General features: G+C 37.5%; 1 long non-coding RNA gene across 1 annotated transcript; it reads right to left on the bottom strand.

Annotated features, from left to right (window-relative positions):
- Positions 1–1,925: 1,925 nt before the first annotated feature.
- LOC119739006 lies at positions 1,926–3,485 on the bottom strand. Its single transcript, XR_005272528.1, has 3 exons — positions 3,369–3,485; positions 2,523–2,605; positions 1,926–1,963 (listed from the first exon to the last, which is right to left on the bottom strand). It is a non-coding gene; the product is annotated as an uncharacterized LOC119739006 (long non-coding RNA).
- Between the last annotated feature and the right edge of the window lie 5,951 nt (positions 3,486–9,436).

Raw genomic sequence — 9,436 nt, 5'->3', positions numbered from 1 at the left:
TGTACTGTACACTTGCATCTTCTCTACAATACAGAGTCAAGATTGTTTGCAAAAACAACAAGTTTTAGCAGGAAATCAGTGGTTAGGCGTAATGACCGCTTTCCCAGCTAACACATTTACGTTGTGACAACGTTGCAAAAAGGTCAGGTTTTCGTTGTTGCCACGTGAGGAAAATGACGTTGCGGCAACGTAAAAATGTTGACTCGCGTGCGCGTTGCTACAACGTTATCACGCAACGTTACAATGACGTTTCCACAACGTAAACGCAACATACATCACAACTTTTTTTGGTCGTGATTGCACATGATTACCACCTTGACGCCACGTTATTTGCGACCAAATTGACACATAACAGCAACTTCTACGCACGTTCCTACAACCTTTTGGCGACATGATTACCACTTGATTAGCACGTTACTGCAACCTAATTTGGGACGTCACTGCAACTTACTGGACACGTTGATGCAACTAATTGTACACGTTAAAGCAACGTATTGGACACGTTTAAGCAACTTTATGGGCACGTTACTGCAACTTTATGGGGACGTTACTGCAACTTTATGAGGACATTGCTGCAACTTTGCGGGCACGTTATTGCAGCTAAATGGGACGTTTCTGCAACTTTAAAGGCACGTTGCTGCAACTTTGTGGACACGTTACTACAACTTAATGGACATGTTGCTGTAACATGGTGGCCAACTTACTGCAGCCTACTGGGCATTTATGGAGAAATGTTTCTGAAAACGATAACAAAACAATTAAACATAAATGTAATTCATGTTTCTCTAATTTTATTACAAAGAGTGTTCAGAAACAACAGCATGTAAAAACATTACTAAAATGCAATCACTAAAACGGTAAGTGTAATTAATACTCACTGCAATTATTTGGACACATCAATATGCACATATTACTACAGTGTCCATTTCGTGAATGGTATACAATTAAAGTCTTTTACTTGAATCCACATTACGGAATGCACGCCTTAGTGAATGGGCTGAGCTCTAACGATCGGTTCATACTTCAAGTGAAAGCAAATTTTGAAATGTTGACATCGAAACCATTTGACTCAAAATTGCCCAGAGTTAAATGTGGTTCACTCTTTTTTCCCCAGAATTTTTAGCGCTGGCGTTAATGCGTGCCGTAACTTCACAAAGTAAATTGCCGTAACTTCACAGAGTATGAACCAACCTTTTAACAAGACAATAACGTTGTTACTGAGCAATTAAAAGATAAAGGGTCTGGTCGCCAATAATATAGCCAGAGCCGGAATGCAAGGGCTATTATCGTCGACCCACTAACCACTAACCGGTTTTATACATCACCTTCAGAGGGGTACCATTTCACAATGTTACCCACACTAGAGAATACCTATTCATGTATTGGATCAATTCATGAAAAATACACAGTGCTATACGTAACGTACATTCAGGCAAAAGAATGGTTTCAAATAGTATTTGAAAATAAGCATTTTCCACTCTCCGTGATGAGAAATATAGTATAGGAAGGCGACTTTCACATCGAACAAATAAAATAGATCAGACAACTTTTAATCTACTGAATCACATGCTTTTTAAACCTGTCCTCTATCTAGATCCTTCTTTTTCTTTCTCTCCCATGGAACATCTTCAAAAGAAAACTCAAAGGAATTGTTTTGGTTTTTTTGTAGCTACAGAGTCTATGAAAAAAAATTACACTTGAAAGGGATACTTGAATAGCATTTGTTCGTGAAGATATATTTGTATGCAGGGAACTCGCAAAAAACCTGCATTTTAAAATATTGACATTTCAACATGATTTTCTTTGAATACCTCCATTAAGATTGGCTAATTGCCCAATCTATGTTTTAGAGTAACATTCATTTAATGAAACCTTTAACAGAAGATTATCCAGATGTAGAAGTAAGTGGATTCCTTGTTCAGCAAGTTAATTGTCAATATGGCACTTCTCCAAAGACACGAATCTGACAAGAAAATAAGGAAAACAAAAAACAATGTATCAATTATTTAAACATTATGAACCATTTAATGTTTGCTGCCTCAGGCCTAAAACACTCACTGCGTGTCACGCTGGCTCACCAGATGTGAAATTTAAAACTACATGTATATCCAGATAATGTCTGTCTTCTCAATACATGTACTTCAAGCAGAGCTGTGCCTGTGTTTCTACATGTACAATCTTTAACCCACGAGAGACAGGGATAAATTAAATGAGCCTCTTGTTTCAAGTTGACCCTGAAGTCAAGGATATTTCTCAAATTTAAAGGGTAACCAAAAACCCTTGTTGAGAGTTAAAGCGCAAGCCTGCTTTACGCATTTTTATGTAATCTAAACAACTTCATGTTCAAATGTATGTACGTAACGAACAAAATGTTGGTTCTTCCGCAAGTTTATGGTCTTGGTAGTCGGCATTGCATTAGGTCTATGGTGCTCGTTTCAGAAGTGTATTTAAGGTGTTTGTCGCTGATATCTTTGGACCAATCAATTTAGTGACTGCGATGGTTAGTTTCTTAATACACTTACCTTGAATCTTGGCCCTTCTGGATAACCAAGCACAATCGGCTGCCATTTCTAAAAGTTCATGCGAAGTCATGTCATGCAGGTACCTGAATATAATACAGAAAATATTTGATTACCAAAGAGCTCAAGCTTTTTTAAAGTTATTTAAATTCCACACGAAACAATTTCATTAAATGTTAAGAAGAACCGTCCAGTTGCAGTTTTGATATGCGCATAATTATTTTATGCGAATACACACTGGGTACACAGTGTTTATACGTCGGTGAAGGGCAAAACCTAATTTGATTCATAATTATTTTGATTAAAGATCCGTTGCCTACGCTACTTTCGAGTTTCACTCCGAAAGTTTATTTACTTTTTTTCAACTGCTATTTTCCTGCGAAATACAAGTTATTATTTTTGAAAGACATCTAACGATAAAAATTATAAACTTCATTGCATTTTTTCACAACATTCAAGTTAATACCTGCTAAAAAATTAATCAGCTCTCGCCGGGGAGGTTCACGCAAAATGTGTGGGGTTTTTTTTGGTTATTTTTAGAGAGTATCGGGCACGCATCTTTTCTGGCGCATGACTCGACAAGAATGACTTTGTTAAGGCGGACGTGCTAGTATGAACATTTTGAGTTGGAAGGATTTGGATATGCATGCAATGGGTTCACGGTCTTGAATTTTATAGTATAGATAAATTTCATGAATACATAAATTGAATTAATATAGGTGTCTGGTGAACGTCAGGTAATCACTTAACAAATTTCGACCAAGGTGTATTTTCAACACATTTTAAAAGTTAATTTCACCATCTTACAGAACATGTATATAGAAGGTCAGTGTATGTTGAATTACTTACAGCAACAACCTTGAAGAGATGTATGGGGTGGTTTTCAAAATAATTAGAAACTTCCTCCCTCGAAGACTGCTGAAGTTAAAAGTTTAAACATGCCACATCCTGCTGCCAGTGCACTCACGTATATCATACATGTGTACTGCCTACCTGGAGAAAGTAACGATGTTTTTTAAGGTTGAGAAATATATAAAACTAATCAAGTTTGAACACAGTGTAAATATGATCCCCGTGCTCTTCAACCCACATAAATAATAAAACTAGTCTACAAATGACCCTTTTTAGAAAAGGCTTTTATAGTTCGCGTATTTTTCATTGATCTTGTAACAGTGCTGACCTGGCCCTGAACCCTACTCCACACACTTTGGTCAAACTCCCATAAATCACGCCAAACCCTGGGAGCTATACGGCCCGAAAGCCCGGATTGAAACTGTATACACTTGTTATGTACAAGCCAACGAAAGCCAGATGACCGTTTATACGTGTACAGTCCTGGTACGTGAACTTTAGGTCTGACCCTTGGGACTGAAATGCTAATGCGCGTTGCTATTAGTATTACAACCGTACACTGTGTCTTTGAGCGGGAATTTTATAACGGACTGTTTATGCCTAAATTTGCGCTAGTTTTAGTAGAGAAAATCAAATCAGATCTATAAATTAAGAGATACCCCAGGTAACTATTTCACGGTTGTTGGCTCGGGTATCATGGGTATCTCAATACAATATTGTTACAGTTTGATTAATTCATCAATTTGAAAAAAAATACAAACATAAGCCTATTCTATAGTACACAAATCAAAAGTCTTCTCGATATAATGTATACACTTCCAACATGTTGCCATTTGCTAAAACAATATCTGTTGTATCTAAAATTATAACTATCGAACAAATAACTTTCCAACCTAAAGTGTTGTTAAAAAGGTCTAACATGTCTCACATGAATTCGAGTAAATCTGATCCACATGTATATTATTTCCTTGGAATATTACCAAGATTTTATTATTAAATTGAAAACCAGATGACTTGAACGTTTCTTTCAGTGTATGATCCTCCAAAACTGTTCGCATTGACGGGCCTCCAATCTCAATTGAGGCACATATTTTCACTCTTAATTAATCTACATTTATTCTGATCGAGTCTGAAGAACATTTTCAACATTTATAAAAAAAAAAACAAGATGATAGGCATAGGAAAATCTTCATTTTTTTACAGCGACTTTGTTCGAAAAGTTGTTTTACTTTAATTTGATCCAATTTCTTCAGATTTTTAGACAATGTGTTCGACACAAGAATGAAGCCAAGATACAGAAAATGTCATTCCTACCTTCTAAGAAATGCTGTAGTGAAAATAACTTGCTTGGTGACCATGGCTAATTCATATCAACTGGACGGCGAGTCGGCGACCGTTATACTAGTGAGCTGATGCTGCTGCTAGATCGCTGACTCGACTGAGCAGAGCGATTCAAATAAGCTATCACGCGGTCTGGACGTGGAATTTCTGCTGACGCGCATGCGCCATGGTAATATTTTCTTTGAGAACAGGAATCATATTTCAAGTTACGTTGGTGTGTGCAATAAATATATACATTGAGTATACAACAATGAATATGAGCGGGAAACAGTCGCGCTTTGACCACGATCTCATCCATCTTAGACCATTAGAAAAATATATGGAAACATTTTATTCCTACTACGACAAAACAAACATGATGATGTTCGAAATTTCATGAGTTACATTATTAATGCAAGGCGGCACCCAAATGTTAATTATTATCAAATAAAACATCATTAATTAAAACATTATGTTCACTTCACATTCAGTAAATCGTAATCACAATGTTTTTGTCAATACCACAACAGCATATGGATAATAACCCACAGCATAATTACAACTTAAATTCAGTGTCAAAACACCTTTGTAAAACAATACAGCAACGTGAGGTTCACAACATAGCAGCAACGCTGTGAAAATACCAAACTGCAATGTCACGACAACATGATATTTACAACTTAACAACGACATTATGATGAGACTTTTATGCAACGTCATCATAACGTCATGAACACAGCAACGTGGTGTAAATTTTTATCTACAACGTCATGACAACGTGAGATTGACAACATACCAACAACGTTGTAAAAGTACCCACATACAATGTTACTACAACGTCATGATTATTACATCACAGCAACGTTTTGAAATACCAAACTACAACGTCGTGTCAATGTGATTTTCACAACTGAAAAAAAAACGTTATAAAATAACGTAGATGGAACGTTAACTCAACGTCATGAGTATAACCTCACAGCAACGTTGTAAACATTCTAAATTACAACGTTCTGACAACGTAACATTGACAACTTAAAAACAACGTCATGAAAACACCTACATTCAACGTAACCACAACGTCATATTTATTACTTTATTACAACGATTGTGAAACAACCACCATACAACGTCAATACAATGTCATATGATGACTTTCGTACAACGTTGTACAAATTACCGATATACAACATTTTTACAACCACCAATTATACAGTCAAACGTTGTGTCAACGTTGCTTGAATGTCATCGTGACACGTTACCAAATGACAACATTTTCACAACTTTGCACAACGTTGTGGCAACGTGATGTGTTAGCTGGGACACCAGGTGCCATGATTTCACAGGATGTCTGAGACTGTCATTCATCTACAGTCAAGTAAAGTATTTCATGATAATTTGGTAGTTTTGTTTGTTGATGTTTGCAAATGTCGTATATTACCTTTAATTGTAACCTTTGGAATAATTACGTTTGGGGTGACTATAGAACACCGGTTTGAATCGGGTCTAAGTATTCACTTCAAACAAACCAAATAGAGATAGGTCTTCTATTTGTTTTCTGACCCTTTGTACCCACTTTGTATTTTTTTATTTTTTTTATTTATAAATGCATACATTTGCAATATACAGGTGAGTCATAAAAGACGAAACCCAAATGGCTGGACCAATTTTTGAATAAAGTTTTGCCTGTAGCACTTTCCAAATCTAGGATATGACAGCCCAATCAATGGGCTTTGTATTAACACAAGAATCATTCACGTCACTCATTTGCTTAAAGTTACGGAATTTTGAACGCACACCATTTTAAAGTTCTGTCCATGGATCACAAAGAAATGTACGTGTTATTTCAGCAAAACAAAAACAATTCACATGCATCCCTTTGAGAATTGTTTTCGTTTTGCTGAAAGAACACTTACTTTTTTACCTATCCCAACTGGCCTCATGTTGGTGGAAACAACAGGACAATAAAATCTTTCCTGTTATAGGTATTATAAAAAGATGGATTTTGTTATGTTTTTGTTTTTGTTTGGATACAGGTACGGCGATGGTCGAGATGGGCGAATCACTGAGGCAACTTTCTGAAGTCAAGGACGCCTTCGATCTGAACGTCAGACAGAACTTTGTGGGTCCCCTGGATCATCTCAAGAACAAAGATCTGAAGGAGATCAACGTGAGTTCCATCTTACAAAATCTAACATCACCCATTATCTGGTTGATTCTGATAGAATCAGGACTGTGTTGCACAGCCACGTTCGGGGAAATTCAAGCACAAATTAGGGAAAATGGAAAGCATAAAGCCACGTCAGAATGAAGTGGCTACGGCTAATACATTAGTTGCACCTATGGAAGCAGATGAAGCCACTTCCCATGTGGGCTAGTGTTAGTCGTAGCCATGTCATTCAGACATGGCTAATGCTCACTAACAGAAGGGTTAACCAGGGTTACTGGAAATTACATTCTCATATAGCGTAATCCGGCGAGCAAAATTAGAAGCCATTTTTGAGGTTGCGCCACGACTACGTGCACGCGTTCTTAAAGACGAGGCTCGCAAATGTTTTGGTCAAAGGAGTCCGGAGTGCGCGATTCACGTGAGCCTAGTGCCTCCGCAGAACCATCTGAACATGCTGAAAGAGGTTGTCCCCAAATTGGTCTATGCTACCCCTGACGAAGAAATTTAAACTGAAAAAAAATGTGAAATTTTTGCACTGGTTGTTCACGGTAGAGTAGATCATTTGCAGCTATCCAAAAAGTAATTGATAACATTCATTTTGAAAAGCATACTTTGTTTTAAAGATAGTAATGGCTCTGAACTGCCTGTGAAATTATTCTTTCTTGCATGCTGTCATTTTGAAGAAAACAATTAAAGAAGGTTGTTTCCAAAGATGCGTCTAAAGATGCATTTTCGGACCTTGTACCATTATAGCAGATAACTTATGATCCGCACAACTAAGTTCTGATCATAATGCTTCACAGGGACAAGCTTTTGTCAAATCACAGACAAATTGCAACTGTAGCAGATTACTTATGATCAGCACTGCTCCGCATATGAGAAGGCTTGTGCTCTTGGTGATATGGGAGACGAAGTGAACCAGGGCAGGCTTGCATCCAGGGCGACCAGTCAATGCAATAATCTGTGGCCTGTACAGGGAAATACAACCATCCACAAATTGAAAGGAAGAGGGAATAGAACCTGGGACCTCCAGATTGCCGTTCCAGTGCTCTACCAACTGAGCTACCAAGCTCCATCGTGTTTAGTCTCCCACTTTGTCAATGTCTATGTTAAGAATAGCCATTGGTCAGAGTTGTAATGACTCGAGTCGACTCGAGTCACAATTTTATGCAAAATTTATGTTCCCGATACTTTGCGAATACAGTACGGACAACCGCCGCTTGTAGTGTACAAACATACAGTACAACGTGTCACAGCCCGCCTTGTGGTTCTGGAACGCACAAAATAATATTCCGGAACTGGACTTTAAACGCATTTTATATACTTTCACTGTTTAGTTCATTGAATTTGAAAAATGATTGTAGGTGTTCAGGGAAAATATTTAGTTGGTGGGTTTTCGTCAATTTTGTATAATTGGCTCTTATCTGCTTTTGCAAATGTACTCTTCAAATGCTTTACAAGGTCTTGGGCCAGATCTTGTGATGTTCCCTGAGCTCAGGGAACCAGACTAGCTGGCTTGCATCCATTCACGGATGTGTAACCGCTTGCCAAAAAAATGTGGACTAAATAAATTGGGTAAATTGGGACACTATTTGGCAAAATCAGTTTCTTCCAACGATGGTCGACCGACCATCTTTTGAAATCAATACAACAATTCCCATTTTCTTAAAAATGACAGCACACCAGGTGCCATGATTTCACAGGATGTCTGAGACTGTCATTCACCTACAGTCAAGTAAAGTATTTCATAATAATTTGGTAGTTTTGTTTGTTGATGTTTGCAAATGTCGTATATTACCTTTAATTGTAACCTTTGGAATAATTACGTTTGGGGTGACTATAGAACACCGGTTTGAATCGGGTCTAAGTATTCACTTCAAACAAACCGAATAGAGATACATCTTCTATTTGTGTGCTGACCCTAATCAATCGTATTGTCTTTCCTGAACAGTCTCCAGAGCCATGAGTAAAGTCCGTGGTCAGAACAAGGGAGGAACCAAGCCTCAACAACCCGTAGGATTCCTGGGAGAAGTCATGCTGAAGAACGGCAGAGAATTAGGAGAAGATTCAACGTTTGGTGAGCAAACTTCAAGATGTATTCTCTTTCCTTCTGTGGTAGACTGATCATAAAGCTCTCAAAAAGGTGCTCTAATCAGTGTTCCAATCCACCAACATAGTACCATGAGTATTGTGTAATTTATGTAGGGCCCAGCACTTCAGATATGCAAGGCCAAGTAAAGAAATAAACCAGTTTCTCGTAGCTGTCCGCTGCCTTTTTTGCACCCACTTTTTATTTTTTTATTTTTTGTATTTATAAATGCATACATTTGCAATATACAGGTGAGTCAAAAAAGATGAAACCCAAATGGCAGGACCAATTTTTGAATGAAGTTTTGCCTGTAGCACTTTCCAAATCTAGGTTATGAAAGCCCAATCAATGAACTTTCTTTTAGCACAAGAATCATTCAAATCACTCATGAACTTTTCAAGTTGCTTAATTTTCAACACAAACACTGTTTGAAAAGTTCTGTCCACGGATCACAAAAAGGTCAGTGTTCTTTCAATAAAATGAAAACAA

Source organism: Patiria miniata, unplaced genomic scaffold (assembly GCF_015706575.1).
Source record: "Patiria miniata isolate m_02_andy unplaced genomic scaffold, ASM1570657v1 HiC_scaffold_10, whole genome shotgun sequence".
NCBI classification, from domain to species: domain Eukaryota; kingdom Metazoa; phylum Echinodermata; class Asteroidea; order Valvatida; family Asterinidae; genus Patiria; species Patiria miniata.
Note: the sequence above shows the minus strand (reverse complement) of the source record. Positions and strands in the feature narration are given on the sequence as shown.